The 17,144-nt window shown below is 38.4% G+C and overlaps 1 pseudogene; it reads left to right on the forward strand.

Annotated features, from left to right (window-relative positions):
- Positions 1–17,144, forward strand: part of LOC102185452 — an 85,783-nt pseudogene that overhangs the window by 3,327 nt on the left and 65,312 nt on the right.

Genomic DNA, 17,144 nt, shown 5'->3' on the forward strand with positions numbered 1-17,144 from the left:
CCCTCTCAGACTAAGCATTTTAACCCAAATAGAGAATTTAACCTCTTTGCTGTATACAATATTTCTTTTCTTTGTTGAAATTAAGCACTTGACCAAATTTAACATCTTTCAGAGGCTTAATTTTTTTTTTTACTAGTTATTTTAGAGTGCTCTTAAATCTTCTCTGTTGCCCTATAAGTAGCAAGAAGGCATGAAGCTAGTCACTGTGAGTTTCTTTTTTGAGAGGCACGGTGAAATCTTTCCCAGTCTGTGAAGTTTCAGCAGCTGTTCGTGTCCCGCACTGGCAGTCTACATGTCAGACTCTGTTCACATAATTCCAGACTGTGATTTGCCTGTTGAACCAGGTTGATATTCATATTACTGGTGCAGAAGCAGTGGTAGGTAAAATTGCTGATGCTTTGGCATAAATTAAAACAGTGGCATCAAACTATTCTAGTGGTCATTGAATTCTTCCGTGTCATACACTCGGTCAAAAAAAAAAAGCCAGTTTCACTTAATGTCTATATTGGTAAACATTATTAATTTAATTAAATCTCAACCTTTGGAAGCCTTTCTTTTTAGTATTTTGAGTGACACGATGGGAAGCATGCTTGAAGCGTTTCTGCAGCATACTGAAATATGGTGGTCGTCTCAAGGAAAAGTACTCACGCAGTCATTTGAATTGTTAGCTGAACTAGATGCTTTTGTTGTGTAATAGTATTTTTACTTGAAAGAAAAACATTCAAACTATAGCTTTTTTGACTTAGGCATTTGTAGACAGTCCTTAAATATAGATGAATGAAGTAAGTCTGTTCTGACAAGAAAAACAGCTTGACAAATATTTGTGGCCAACGTTAAAATTAAAGCTTTCAGGTAAAAATGAGAACTTGGGAAAACTTAAAGTGTATTCACAAGCTTGATAGCTTCCTAGGACTTAACAGACTTTTCTGATAACGTTAATATTAACAAAAATGTATTTATCTTGTTTAATGGAATGTGTAATATTTTTAAGTTAGTGTGTTAGTCATGTCTGACTCTTTGCAACTCCATGGATTGGGGCCCACCAGGCTCCTCTGTCCATGGGATTTTCCAGGCAGGAATACTGGAGTGGGTTGCCATTCCCTTCTCTAGGGATCTTCCCAACCCAGGAATCAAACACGGGTCTCCTGTATTGCAGGCAAACTCTTTACTGTCTGAGCCAATAGGGAATACATTGAAGTCAATAAATGTCTTCATTTCTAAGTCAACTATGACTAGTTTTTTTGTAAAAAAGTTTTTCTCATAGATGTTTAAATCTTTTTTGTTTCTCTTTTGCTTTAGCAGATTTCATTTTTGTCACAATTGTTATCTTAGTGGTCCTTTGGCCTCCATTTTCTTGAACTATTAAATTTATTCATTTATTTACTTTCTAATTGTCTGATTGAATACAGGTTTTTAAAATGTGCAACTTGAATTCTCTTTTACGTCTTAACTGAGTTTGTATCTTGGCTTCTATAGGTTAAGATGAAAAGACTTGTTCAGTCGCTCAGTCATGTCCGGCTGTTTGTGACCCCATGGACTGCAGCACGCCAGGCTTCCCTGTCCTTCACTATCTCCCAGAGTTTGCTCAGACTCATGTCCATTGAATCAATGATGCCATCCACCCATTTCATTCTTTGTCGCCCCCTTCTCCTCTTGCCCTCAGTTTTTCCCAGCATCAGGGTCTTTTCCAGTGAGCTGGCTCTTCACATCATATGGCCAAAATATTGGAGCTTCAGCTTCAGCATCAGTTCTTCCAGTGAATATTTGGGCTTGATTTCCTTTCGGAGTGACTGGTTTGATTTCCTTGCTGTCCAAGGGACTCTCAAGAGCCTTCTCTAGCATCAGGGTTCAAAAGCATCAGTTCTTAAGTGCTCATCCTTCTTTATGGTTGAACTCTCAAATCCATACATGACTATTGGAAAAATCATAACTTTGATTATATAGATCTTTGTCGACAAAGTGATGTGTCTGCTTTTTAAAACACTGCCTAGGTTTGTCGTAGCTTTTCTTTCAAGGAGCAAGTGTCTTTAATTTCATGGCTGCAGTCACTGTCCACAGTGATTCAGGAGCCCAAGAAAATAAAGTCTGTCACTGTTTCCGTTTTTTTCCCCATCTGTTCGCCATGAAGTGATGGGACCAGATGCCATGAGATTATTTTTTTGAAAATGTTGAGTTTTAAGCCAGCTTTTTCTCTCTCCTCTTTCACCTTCATCAAGAGACTCTTTAGTTCCTCTTTGCTTTCTGCCATTAGGGTGGTGTCATCTGCATATCTGAAGTTATGGGTATTTCCCCTGGCAGTCTTGATTCCAGCCTGTGATTCATCTAGCCTGGCATTTCACATAATGTACTCTGCATATAATTTAAACAAGCACGGTGCAATATACAGCCTTGAAGTACTCCTTTCCCAATTTGGAACCAGCCTGTTGTTCCATGTCTGGTTCTTCCTGCATGCAGGTTTCTCAGGAGGCAGGTCAGATGTTCTGGTATTCCCATCCCTTTCAGAATTTTTCACAGTTGTTGTGATCCACACAAAGGCTTTAGCATAGTCAATGAAACAAATGTTTTTCTGGAATTCTCTTGCTTTTTCTGTGATTCAGTGGATGTTGGCAGTTTGATCTCTGGTTCATCTGCCTCTAAGTCCAATGTGTACATCTGAAAGTTCTCGGTTCATGTAATGTTGTAGCCTAACTTGAAGGATTTGAGCATTACCTTGCTAACATGTGAAATGAGTTCAACTGTATGGTAGTTTGAACATTCTTTGGCATTGACCTTCTTAGGGATTGGAATAAAAACTGACCTTTTACAGTCCTGTGGCCACTGCTGAGTTTTCCAAATTTGCTTTTGTATTGAACACAGCACTTTCATAGTGTCATCTTTTAGGATTTGAAATATCTCAGCTGGAATTCCATCACTTCCACGAGCTTTGTTTGTAGCAATACTTCCTAAGGCCCACTTGAGTTCACATTCCAAGATGTCTGGCTCTAGCTGAGTGATCACTCCATCGTGGTTATCTGGGTCATGAAGATCTTTTTTGTATAGTTCTTCTTCTGTGTATTCTTGCCACCTCTTAATATCTTCTGCAAGGTCCATACCATTTCTTTCCTTTATTGTGCTCATCTTTGCATGAAATATTCCCTTGGTATCTCTGATTTTCCTGAAGAGATCTCTAGTTTTTCCCATTCTGTTGTTTTCCTCTGTTTCTTTGCAGTGTTCACTGAGGAAGGCTTTCTTATCTCTCCTTGCTATTCTTTGGAACTCTGCATTCAGATGGGTTTATCTTTCCCTTTCTCCTTTGCCTTTAGCTTCTCTTCATTTCTCAGCTATTTATAAGGCCTCCTCAGATGACCATTTTGCCATGTTGCATTTCTTATTCTTGGGGATGGTTTTTGTCACCACCTCCTGTACGATGCTAGGAACCTCTATCTATAGTTCTTCAGGCACTGTCTATTAGATCTAATCCCTTGAATCTGTATGTCACGTCCATTGTATAATCATAAGGGATTATATTAATAAAGGTACCCCAGTGATACAGAAACTTTATTTTCTTATTTTCAAATTAAAAGCAGGAGAAATTAACATGACAAGTGTATTCTAAACCCCTTCAATATAGAGGAGAATATATTTCTATAACTAGCATGTACCAAAGTATAAAAGGTAATCGAGAAGGTAAGAAACACTAGAAATGTAGCACTCTTGACCTGGGTGGACCAAAGAATCCCAAACTCCAGCTGACCAGCTCTCTTAATAAGCCTTGGGAGTAGGCCCTACACAGCAAGATGCTGCCCAGCAGAGATGGGTTAATATTTATTCTGTAAAAAACTGGTATTGAGTATCAAAACACCGCAGAATAATTACGTTCTAAATCCTGTTTTTATATCTTTGTTTTGCTCAGACCTCAAACAGAGTCCATCCCTAGGCAAGAATACTGGAGTGTGTTCTCATTTCCTTCTCCAGGAGATTTTCCCAACCCTGGGATCGAACTCAGGTCTCCCTCATTGCAGGCGGACTCTTTACCATCTGAGCCACTAGAGAAGCCTCCATTTATTGATACTTTTCGGGGAAAAAGATCTACTACTTGTCTGGAAAAGTCTGCAGGCAAAGATTACGCCTGTCTTTATTCATTGTAGTGCAGAGAGCAAAGTAGTTAATCTACTCGGTGAATCACATCTGCCAAGTGTCAGGATTGAAGGATTAAACAGATATCTCAGGTGGCAGGTTTACTGAGCCTCTGAACTGCAGTTCGGAGTGACTGCTAGCATGCATAGCACTCTTATCCAGCCTTGATACTTGGGAAAACGTATCAGAACCTGAGCACCAATCTTATATTTTAAACAGTGTGTAACTCAGTAGGCTTGGGACCAAACTACGATCTTCATTTTTGGCTTCTATTTAAGAAACCAGATTCATTCTGATTACACTTTTAGGGTTATGTGAACATTTTAATAGTGGAAGACAGGATGCCCTGTGGCTCAATGATTGATTCAGTCCAGAGACATTCTCTAAATTGACTGATTGAATCAGGATTGCCTCTGTCTTCGTATCGCTGTACAGTTGAGATTCACATTGTAGAAACTTGCTGCCACAAGAGATGTGAACTTAGTCACCGTAATCTGAGACCTGTAAAATGTAGACATTCCCTTTTTTTGCTTAGTCTGTGACTAGTTGAACTCATTTTCCAGGGCCTGTTCATAGTCTGTCAATGTAATCGAATATTTGAATTGAAGACTGTGACTCTAATCTTTACATCTCTGCCATATTTGCAGCTCTTCTTTCTGCAGTACACAAGGGATCTTCCCTGGCAGTCCAGTGGTTACCACTCTGTTTCCACTGCAGAGGGCATGGGTTTGATCCCTGGTCAGGGAACGAAGATCCCGCAGGTCCACCAGTGCAGCCAAAAATAAAAAGTATAATATGCAGGAATTTGGGGACATAGGATTTCTGTACATCAGCTTATTTAGGTGTCAGGCTAGAATTAGCTTTCTGAGAAAAATAACTTCATATCAACAGGTACCTATTTTGCTTGCTTCTGAACTTAACCATCTTCCCTATCTATCTGCTAATGTGGGCCAATTACTTGTAAGCATAATATTAATACATGACCTTTGACAGAAGGTCCACTGTATTGGATCCTTAGTTACTATTGTTCATGTTACAGATATTTCCATTGGATTTTCTTAGCATCCCAGTTGATTTCAAGTTCAAGATAGCCTTCTTCCCCTTTAGTCATTCTCTGGCCTGAAAGTATGAGCTCTCTACTGTCATTGAGTTCTTCCTTCTTCCTGGATGTCTTGTGTGAATTTTCTTTTCTTTTAAGAGTGTTCTTATTTTTTAAATTCTTACTTAAGGCTGTGTTAGGCTTTCCTAATTTATGGTTGCTTACCCTATGTATGCATGTATGTATGCATGCTTACCAGTTAAGCTATTTCAAATCCTGAAAGATGATGCTGTGAAAGTGCTGAACTCAATATGCCGGCAAATTTGGAAGACTCAGCAGTGGCCACAGGACTGGAAAAGGTCAGTTTTCTTTCCAATTCCAAAGAAAGGCAATGCCAAAGAATGCTCAAACTACCACACAATTGCACTCATCTCACACACTAGTAAAGGAATGATCAAATTTCTCCAAGCCAGGCTTCAGCAATACACGAACCGTGAACTTCCAGATGTTCAAGCTGGTTTTAGAAAAGGCAGAGGAACCAGAGATCAAATTGCCAACATCCGCTGGATCATGGAAAAAGCAAGAGAGTTCCAGAAAAACATCTATTTCTGCTTTACTGAGTATGCCAAAGCCTTTGACTGTGTGGATCACAATAAACTGGAAAATTCTGAAAGAGATGGGAACACCAGACCACCTGACCTGCCTCTTGAGAAACCTATATGCAGGTGAGGAAGCAACCGTTAGAACTGGACATGGAACAACAGACTGGTTCCAAATAGGAAAAGGAGTATGTCAAGGCTGTATATTGTCACCCTGCCGATTTAACTTAGATGCAGAATTCATGAGAAACACTGGGCTGGAAGAAACACAAGCTGGAATCAAGAATGCCGGGAGAAATATCAATAACCTCAGATACGCAGATGACACTACCCTTATGGCAGAAAGTGAAGAGGAACTCAAAAGCCTCTTAATGAAAGTGAAAGAGGAGAGTGAAGAACTTGGCTTAAAGGTCAACATTCAGAAAACGAAGATCATGGCATCTGGTCCCATCACTTCATGGGAAATATATGGGGAAACAGTGGAAACAGTGTCAGACTTTATTTTGGGGGGCTCCAAAATCACTGCAGATGGTGATTGCAGCCATGAAATTGAAAGATGCTTACTCCTTAGAAGGAAAGTTATGACCAATCTAGATAGCATATTCAAAAGCAGAGACATTACTTTCCCAACAAAGGTCTGTCTATTCAAGGCTATGGTTTTTCCTATGGTCATGTATGGATGTGAGAGTTGGACTATGAAGAAAGCTGAGCACCGAAGAATTGATACTTTTGAACTGTGGTGTTGGAGGAGAGTCTTGAGAGTCCCTTGGACTGCAAGGAAACCAAACTAGTCCATTCTAAAGGAGATCAGTCCTGGGTGTTCTTTGGAAAGAATGATGCTAAAGCTGAAACTCCAGTACTTTGGCCACCTCATGTGAAGAATTGACTCATTGGAAAAGACTCTGATGCTGGGAGATTGGGGGCAGGAGGAGAAGGGGACGACTGAGGATGAGATGGCTGGATGGCATCACTGACTTGATGGATGTGAGTCTGAGTGAACCCCGGAAGTTGGTGATGGACAAGGAGGCCTGGTGTGCTGCAATTTATGGGGTTGCAAAGAGTCAGACACAACTGAGTGATTAAAATGAACTGAACTGAACTGAGCTGAAATCCATGCCTCTATTTTTAACCCATTGTATATCAAGAACTAACTATAGGTCTAATACCTACTGTAATTCAAAGTAGATCTGTGGGTAAAATGTATTTCCAGAAATCTGTAAAAAGTAGAACATGATATGAAAATGGTTTGGGATTTCTATTGGCAACACAGTCACAGTTACTGATAACACTACAGAGGCTTGCTGCCTGCACTGATAATCGAAGGAAATGCTGAATTTTGGTTGGGGGTTAGCAAAATTAAAAGTGTAAAGTTTTCCCTGGTCAAATTCCTTAACCAGGGATTCCAGGTCGAGTGCCTCTGCTCTAAGGGGAGTTGACAGACAAAAATGTATGGGCCAGAACAAACTCCCTAATAAAGGCTACTCAACTCTCCAACCAGTTTTATTTAAATAATAGCATACCCTAATATAACTGAAGTATGACTCCATGTAAAATATTTTCTTTTGCCATTCTGCAGGACTCCTGATACCCCCGACTCTATGAAAGAGAAATTCTCTGGAAATTCTCTAGCCTTGAAAGCAAAGGTTCCCCTCTCCCCTCTTTTTCATTTTCTCTTTTTCTATTCCTTAAGTCCTCTTGACAGCCAACCTGTGCCTGGTTCTCTAACCTCTTCCTTTCTCTCTCTCACTGCTGCTTCCTGCACACAATAGCCCACACACCTCAGGATGTGAGTGTAATCAGTGCCCCTCCATTAGCTGCAAAAGGCGAGCCATCTAAGCGAAGGTAATTACAGCATGTCCATCCTTGTCCCTGGAACCCGTGTCACGTGGGGCTGATGTAAACCTCCCTGCCCACACCTTGCAGCCAGGCCACCTGGGATTCAGCACAGCGCTGGGCGAGGGGTGCCAGCTGTCTCCCCAGGGACACAGCTCTGCTAAGTCAGTGCATGGCCCAACACTGAGGAAAGAACACTGGAGAGTTAGGTGCTTTAAGTAATTAAAAGATATAATTTTGGGTAGCAGGACGCATTTTTTAAAATGAATAAATTCTCAGCATCTTATTTGGTTAAACTAAAAAAGATGCATTGTTTCCGTTAGCAACATTCTAATGGATGTGATATTTTGTTTCTGTTAGAAACATTCTAATGGATGTGATATTTTCCCTAAAGTCTCATTGTACATCAGTGGATATTTTCTTTTCTGACTTTAAGGAACCAAATTTAAATTTTATACACTCTCTGCATCTAGCATGGAATGATAGGCTTAACTGAAATTGATGGAAAAAATGTTGTTATTTAACAGAACCATTCTAGACATGTGTACCTTCATGTCAAATCCCAGAAGCCAGTAATAATGGATTTTACTTAATATTTAAAATTATGGTAATAATAGAATGAGAGGTATTTAGGAAGAGATTAAATTCTAAAACAATAGCAATAAGAATAAGAATAGGATTTATCAGATTTTGCCAACTATGTGCCAGCACTGTTCTAACAACTTTCTGACATTGTCCTTCAACCTCACAATCATCTAGCAAGGTAGGCGTTAGTAACTCCATTTTATAATGCCATTTGCAGCAATATGGATGGACCTAGAGCTTGTCATCCTAAGTGAAGTAAGGCAGACAAAGACAAATATCCTATGATAATATGGAGCCTAGAAAAAATGATACAAATGAACTTATTTCAAAACAGAAACAGACTCACAGACATAGAAAACAGACTTATGGTTACCAAAAGGAAAAGGAGGGGAGGGGGAAATTAGGAGTCTAGGATTAACATATACTCGCTACTCTGTATGGAATAGGTAAGCAACAAGGACCTGTATAGCACAGGGAGCTATACGCAATATGTTGTAATAATCTGTAAGGTAGAAGAATCTGAAAAAGAATACGTGTGTGTGTGTGTGTATAGCTGCATCTCTTTGTACATCTGAAACTAACACAACACTGTAAATCAATTATACTTCAGTTTTTTAAAAGTAATTCCATTTTACAAGTGATGAAACTAAAATCTAAAAGAGTTGAGTAAGAAACTATATCCCATAAGTAGTGACCTCTTGGGCTTCCCTGGTGGCTCAGAGGTTAAAGTGTCTGCCTGCGATGCAGGAGACTTGGGTTCGATCCCTGGGTTGGGAAGATCCCCTGGAGAAGGAAGTGGCAACCCACTCCAGTACTCTTGCCTGGAGAATCCCATGGACGCAGGAACCTGGTGGGCTACAGTCCACGGGGTCGCAAAGAGTCAGACACGACTGAGCGACTTCACTCACTCACTCAGTGACCTCTTTATACCCTGTACCCTGGCTTAATAAAAAAAAAAAAAAAAAAAGAACAAAACAGAAACCAAAGCAAAGCAGAAAAGCAAAGGCTGGAGTATAAGTACACAAACGGGTAAAATTCCCATCCCTTACCCAATGGGGTCAGGCTTCCCTGGTGGCTCAGATGGTGAAGAATCCGCCTGCAATGCAGGAGACCCAGGTTCAATCCTTGAGTCAGGAAGCTCCCCTGGAGGAGGAAATGGCAACCACTTCAGGATTCTTGCCTGGAGAGTCCCATGGACAGAGGAGCCTGGTGGGCTGCAGTCCATGAGATCGAAAACAGTCAGACACTACCGAGTGACTAACACTCTCACTTTCACCCAGTGGGACAGCAGAGAAGACAAATTAGCCTGTCTTGAGAATATAACTGCTTTAAGATTCCCAAACAGTGTTTGAAGTTTACATGTTGGTGTCACTCCTGGTGGGCTTGGTTTCTCTTCTTCCTCCTTAACCTTGACTTGTGACGCTGGCCATGAAGGTTGACGGTGAGGTTCTCCCAGGGTTGGGAGTTCAGTCCTGGATCAGCTATGGGAACATTGCTGGGACTGGTGGGGACCGAGGGAGATGGGTCCAGGCCAGTAGAGAAAAGGCTCAGCTGGGCTCTGGTCCAGGCTGACCCTGCATTGGTTCAGTTCCCGGGAAGCTGGGTGTCTCCATGGGTTTCTTGGTTGATGGTTTTTGTCCTTTAAACCTCTAGCTGTCCAGGAGAGGAATATAGCTAAGATTATGGATTCTTATCATATTTCCCCCTTCATTTTCTGTTGGTGACGGAATGAAACACCAACACTGCAGAGTGGTTTGAATCTTTATATTTTAACCCTTGCTTCTTACAGCTGCTTTATTTTATATCCCTTGCATAACAACCTACAGGGCAAGCTTCCAAGCACTATGATTCAAAGACTATACAGTGCGCAGGCGCAGGGCAAGATAACTTTTACCTAAGACTTTGTTTTGGGGAACTTCCTTATCAACTTAGAATCCGTTTTGTCCCAGGGTCTGTTCCTTTTGAGGAATCAGAGAAACATCCTTGTGTGCAAGAAATGTTCTTTTCCCACAGGAACAAACAGGATTCTTAGCTGAACATCTCATTTGCAAGAATGTTCAGCCCTGGTTGAGAGTCTCGTTTGCAAGCACTTCTCAACCTTCCTTATACCTAGTTCCCTACACTGGGCAGAACATCTCGTTTGCAAGAATGTTCAGTCCTGGTTGAGAGTCTCGTTTGCAAGCACTTCTCAACTTTCTTTATACCTTGTTCCCTACAATTTTCTGGTAGGTGTCAGAAACATCTAGAAAATGCCAAAAAGATTGGAATTAAAAAAGCTATTTCAGCGAACATTTCTATGGGCTTTGCCTTCCTGCTAATATATGCATCATACGCACTGACCTTCTGGTATGGATCCGCTCTAGTTATAGCGAAAGAATACACTATTGGAAATGCAATTACAGTAAGTTGTTTTCCTAATATTTGTTACAAATCTGAAAATATTGTTTATCTATCTACCTCTTCTTTCATTTTCCTCCTTTTTGAAGGATGAACCATGGTTCTAACCTTTTTACTTGTGGCATATCTTTGCTCAGTCCTGTGGACAGAGCTGGCCTTCTAGAATACACAGAGCATAACATGTGGTTAGACCAATTGAGAAACATGGAGCATATAAAGAAAGCTGGAAAGAATTTATGAATGAACAAATATCAATTGGCATAGTATGTCTGTCATAGTATGAGAGAATATTAAATTTGTATCTTATGGGCTATCCAAATACAAGATGAAAAGTGATTTTAGTTTTTTTTCTTTTATAAAATGAAAATAAGTTCATTTATTGATTAGAAAAATTATACATACTAGTTATACAAAAGATTAGAATACTTTTAAAAATTAGAAATTACCTAGAATTACTTACGATCTAAAAATCCGTATACACGTAATGATAACTTTTGGTATTTTCTGTATATGGGTTTGTTTCTCTTGAAACCTAAATTGCATTATGCATATCTTTTTGTAAATTTTTTTATAAACTAGCAACATATTTTGACCTTCTTTCCATGTCAGTGGTGGTCACGACAACATGTAACCATTCAACTAGCCATGTTTTAAAACCTGCACTTCCCTGTCTTTCTAAAGAGAGGACATGGAACACAGTTTGACCCCTTGATGATGACTTAGGGGCATTATGGAAATTTATCATTTCAGAATGTTCTCTAGAGTGGTACCTTCAGACCCCCATTGAAGTGTGGAGGGCTGTTTGGCTGGATGAGGTTTCATCACTGCTGAGTCTGTTTTTTCTCATGTTGGTCCCCTCTCCTTGTCAGCTTGGAAGCACTCCACCTCTCTTTACTTCCTCATTTGCTAAATTTTACAAAGCAGGGAGATTGAGCCCTGACTCTGGTATTCATCCTCTCTGGCCTGGTCTCCCCATTTGTTGGGTGTAGACAGTGACTTCTCCCAAACAGGGGAGCAGAGTGACTCGCATGATGCAGGGAGCCCAGTGATGCCCTCTTCATAAAGACCAAGAACTCGAGTGTGTTAACTTTCTAGCATTGCTTCTGGTAGGGACATTTTTTTGCTCTCTTGCTGGTCTTTCTCTGTATTACAGATAGTAGATAGATATTTGAGTTCTGGTATGTTAAGTGTTATTGTTATTTGTCATCTTCTGAGAAAAGCCAAACTATAAGTAGATGTTTCACCAAGCCCAGAGAGAAAGGAGTTATTTCTCTTCATTTAGGTTTTTCTGAGTTAATGTATCCTAATAACCTGGATTCCTGAAACTACAGTCTTGACTTTTCTGTATCAATTGGTTTACCTAGTGAAAAAAAAAAAAATGAAGGGAAATGTGTTAAGTTTGTGTGCTGTAGTACAGGCTAATTGTGTAGAGGAATTATTAATCAATGCACACAGATGTGATGTATAATGCATGAACCGTTACTCTTTAATGTTAAAAATCTTATCAAAATGTGTGTGTGTATATATATATATATATATATATATATATAACATGGCGCTTTTTAAGGAAAGTTATATGGGGCCAAAATCTACCTTGTTTCATCTTGAACATTCTGTGTAATTCCATGCATAGTTAGAGAAAATAATTTAGTACTGAATAATACTGACGGAAAAGTTTTCCTCCGGTGGCAATCGCTTCAGAATCAAGGCAACAGGTTTGAAAAATCTTTGTCATTTTGTCTAAGCCCAGGAGAAGAACAACCAATAGTTTGACAAGATAGATGAAAAACATATTTTTGAGGTTAAAGAAACCCATTTGTGCAACAAAATTCTGTAGTTACCTTATAAATTTTGCTCTTGTGCTGAAAAAAGTTTTCAAGGGATAGACCTAATCTTGACGCTTTGGGTAGCCTGTGTTCCAAACACATTGTTTGAGATGACAGTGGACACTGGAATGGGACACGTAACTTTTCCTTGTGTTCTTTTGCTCAGGTCTTTTTCTCAATCCTGATCGGAGCCTTCAGCATTGGACAGGCTGCTCCCTGTATTGACGCTTTTGCCAATGCAAGAGGAGCAGCATATGCGATCTTTGCTATTATTGATAATGTGAGTCATTTATTGTTTTTAATGCTGAAAATTTTTTTGAGGCCTGGATAATTAAATCTAGCTTTATGTTAAATGTCCTGTAAAAATTAAGTGACATGAAAAACCTCTGCTTATTAATGAATAAAACCAAATGCCTCTTTTGAATATTTGTGCAAGTTTGAAAATAAATATTTGTTTTTCAAGGTTAATTATTTGCATTATATTCTGAGTCTGAGAACTCACAGGATCCCAAGATCAGTAATCAAAACCAGCTCTAAATGATGAGGAAACTTTTTTTGGCTAAGCCTAGACTTGACTATTTGTAACATTCACACTGGTTCCAAATTAAAGAATCAATACAAAATAATAAATGAATAGAAATGGGATTCCAAGTGAGGAATAAATGAGGTTAGGAGTGCTTATTACTCTGCTTGCCTCAAGTTAGGGTTTAATAAATTTAAGTTTTGAGTTAGCCAATTGGGGAATAAAAGGCAGAATGTGCTAAGAACTTTTATAAAGGAGAACAAGTTTGGTTTTTTTTTAACGAATTCTCTCTCCAATAAACTTCATTTTAAAGAAAAAATATTTCTGAATGCTTATCTGTAATCAAATAGCACTGATCTCACTTAGGAAAATGCATCTAAACTAGTGTGTTATTATTAGAGTTCAAAGCAAAGACGTTTGTCTTCCTAGTTTTTCTCCTTTTCTCTTTCATTTTGTAGCCAGACTGAGAATATTATGCTTTGTAGACAGGATGAGTGGATGGAAAAGTGATTGGTGGGACCAAAATTGATAGTATGTTTTGCTGTGGATTGCCCTCTCCCTCAGAAAAAAAAAAAAAAGATCACTATATATAATATAATTTTGAATCAATTGTATTGCATAAGTTATCCTGACTGAAGTGAAATAAAGAAAATGATTTTGACACATTAAAGGTGGTCTCTGCATTTACACAGACAAAATGCTAACTAGCTAACTGAAATGTAATTGTGAGTCCAAGCAATTCCTGTTTCAGTAATCTAAATCATGAGAAAATTGTTCAGCTTCTGCATATATTGAAAATTTACATCATTCCAAACTAAGTTGTCCCTGACCAATTTTTCAATCTTCTCAGTCCAGTCCATCACACTTATTGTTTAAGAATAAGCTAATTTTCACTAAATGCTGAAATACCTGGATCTATCAGTTCAGTTCAGTTCAGTTGCTCAGTCGTGTCCGACTCTTTGTGACCCCATGAATCGCAGCACGCCAGGCCTCCCTGTCCGTCACCAACTCCCGGAATTCACTCAAATTCACGTCCATCAAGTCGGTGATGCCATCCATCCATCTCATCCTCTGTCGTCCCTTTCTCCTCCTGCCCCCAATCCCTCCCAGCATCAGAGTCTTTTCCAATGAGTCAACTCTTCACATGAGGTGGCCAAAGTACTGGAGTTTCATCTTCAACATCAGTCCTTCCAATGAACACCCAGGACTGATCTCCTTTAGAATGGGCTGGTTGGATCTCATTGCAGTCCAAGGGACTCTCAAGAGTCTTCTCCAACACCACAGTTCAAAAGCATCAATTCTTTGGTGCTCAGCTTTCTTCACAGTCCAATTCTCACATCCATACATGGCTACTAGAAAAACCTGGATGTATCAATTATAGTATATTTTGTAAATGCAGTTGTAGGAATGTACATTTAGAAAATTTATGAGGATATGCCAGAAACTTAAAGTGAAATATCATATGAAATGAAAAGAATATGTCACTTATGTACTTTTTAAGAAAAACCTATTTTCAGAGAAGGAATACTTCCTTAAACACATAAACATATGCATACATACACACACACACATATACAGTCTTCAACTTGGGTTCTGACACACATGAAGGGAATTATGCTTTTCTGGGTCCTGTTTTTGTAATTGCTGAAGCATATTCATTAGAAATGCTATGATGGAATAGCCATTGAATCTTGTTTTGTTTAGGATCCTAAAACTGACAGTTTGAGAGAGGACACAAACCAGACAACATCAAAGGGAATTTGGAGTTCAAAGATGTTCATTTCTCTTATCCTGCTCGGCCTGATGTCCAGGTATTGTAAGTTATATTTATAGGGATTCCTAATTTAGATTGATTGTTTAATCATCTTCAGGAATCCACAGTCTCTATTATTTTCATATGTTGCCTTTTCCTTTGGGGGTTATAGTCCCTTGTTTAATACTATTTTTCCAACTTTAAAATTGAGTCAGATTACTTCTCTTTCAGGCTTTTGATGTGAAGTGTACTCTTTTTCTCTCTTCCCTTAAAGATCTTGAAGGGCCTCAACCTGAGGGTAGAGAGCGGGCGGACGGTGGCCCTGGTTGGGAACAGCGGCTGTGGGAAGAGCACAGTAGTCCAGCTGGTGCAGAGGCTGTATGACCCTGATGTGGGGAGGGTAAGTGGGAAGAACCCCTCTCTTCAAAATGGGAAGCTGCGTATCAAATAGCCCTTAGAAATTTTTTTTTTGGTAACATATTTGCATGTGAATCCAATTTTGGTTAAAAAAAGAAAAAGGCTATGGAATTGAAATGCATCTGGATAAGACCTTCAAACCCTTGGGATATTTGGCAAAAGTAGTCAAGATGATAAAACTCAAAGAAGCTAGACAATGCTCTCCTCTGTTCCAACTAAGCTTTTCATAATCCACTATGTCACTGGAAAATAGTCATCCAAACCACTGAGAGGGTTATTTTCAATGACTTACTGAGTTTGGTTAAAAATGTTCCACATTAGTAATTGTCAATAAGCTTGTGTTCAGGGTCACAAGGAATCTTAGGGCAGTAATTAAATTCATCAAAGACAGTTGAGTTTTCTTCAGTGTTGGAATATCTGAAGGGGAAAGTGGAACAGTCTCCATGAAACTGGGGACATGAGAAACAGTAACGGCCTAGAGTATAGTTTTTTGATCTTTTAAAATTTTTATTATAAATTGAAACTTACAGAAAAGTTGCAAGTAAGGAACTCACATATACTCTTCACCCAGATTTATTAATTGTTTTTATTTTGACCTACTTGCCTTATTATCATCTCTTTCTTACTGCATGTTTGTGTGTATGTATAAAACACAACACAAACATACATACCAGTTTTTGTCTGAACCTTTGAGAGTAAGTTAAAGATATTATGGCCCCCTGACCCTTACATACATTAGAATATAATTTCTTTTTTTTTTAATGTTATTGGATTATAGGTTGTTTTACAATGTTGTGTTCGTTTCAGGGATATAGCAAAGCAGAATGTATTTTCTGAGAAGACAATATTGTCTTATTTAATCACAAAACAATTATCAAATTCAGTAAATTTGACATTAATACAATAGGGGCCCACAGTCAATATTCAAATTTCCTCAGTTGTACTGACTTGTGAACATTGAGTTTACCTGACATTGAAATGTATTATAATTATGAAAACAGAAGTTTACAAGTTACAGAGGAAAACATAAAAACACAAAAAGTCATTAATATAGGACAGAGATTCTAGGATACACGAATTACTTACTTTCTTTAATAAAATTAACAGAATTTCTTTGAAAAATCTGATACACCAAGTAGGAACATGGGCCCCTTCTCATTTCCTAAAGCAAACTCTAGGTTGGTTGAAGTATAAACAGTTTTCTTTATTTTTAAAAAAGAACCTAGTAAATACTTATACTGAGGGTAAGCATTTGAAAACATTTTAAAAATTACTATTGGAATAATACATTTTTAAAAGAAAATACATGTCAGCAGGAAAAAAGTCTTCAGAAATTCTGTAACTCAGAGATATTCAGTGTTCACATTGTAATTTAACAGTTTTCTTACTGCTGAAATAATGGAAAAAATGCCCAGTGGTACAGTTGATTGCTTCAATTTCCCCTTAAACCTCTCTCCATAAAAATCAGTAAAGCTATAGTTTAAGAAAGAAATAAATTGCAATGAAACATTTATGATATATGGTAAAACTATTATACTACTAATTTATAAATTAATGTGAATCTGTCAGAGGCTATGAACATGCATATCTTTTGAGAATAAATGTAGATTTGTAAAAAAGAGTTAAGAAATGCTCAATTTCACTTATATATGAATTAAATATAAGCTACAACATACACTTATTAATTAGAAAAGACATTAATATGATAAAAGCCAGTAAATTACAGTGAAGCAAATGCATATTTATATATTCCTGCTGCCACCATAAATTATTAAAAATCTTTTTAGAGAGTTTGTTCAACATTTATTCAGCAAATAATAAATACCCAACATGTGCCAGTCATTGTATGAATTAAGCAATTATTATTGGAGAAGAAAAAATAAAACATTCTCTTCAGTCTGGTAATTCTGTCCTTCTACTATGATTGTCCTTCAGTGTGCTTTGCACGAAGCCAAATACTCAGCAGGTGGGAAATGCTGAAGTACGTTATGGTATTGATATATTATGTAGAGTAAAACACCATAATGCCATCAAAGTGATATGTAGACTAGGCAGG

This window comes from Capra hircus, chromosome 4 (genome assembly GCF_001704415.2).
Source record: "Capra hircus breed San Clemente chromosome 4, ASM170441v1, whole genome shotgun sequence".
NCBI lineage: Eukaryota > Metazoa > Chordata > Mammalia > Artiodactyla > Bovidae > Capra > Capra hircus.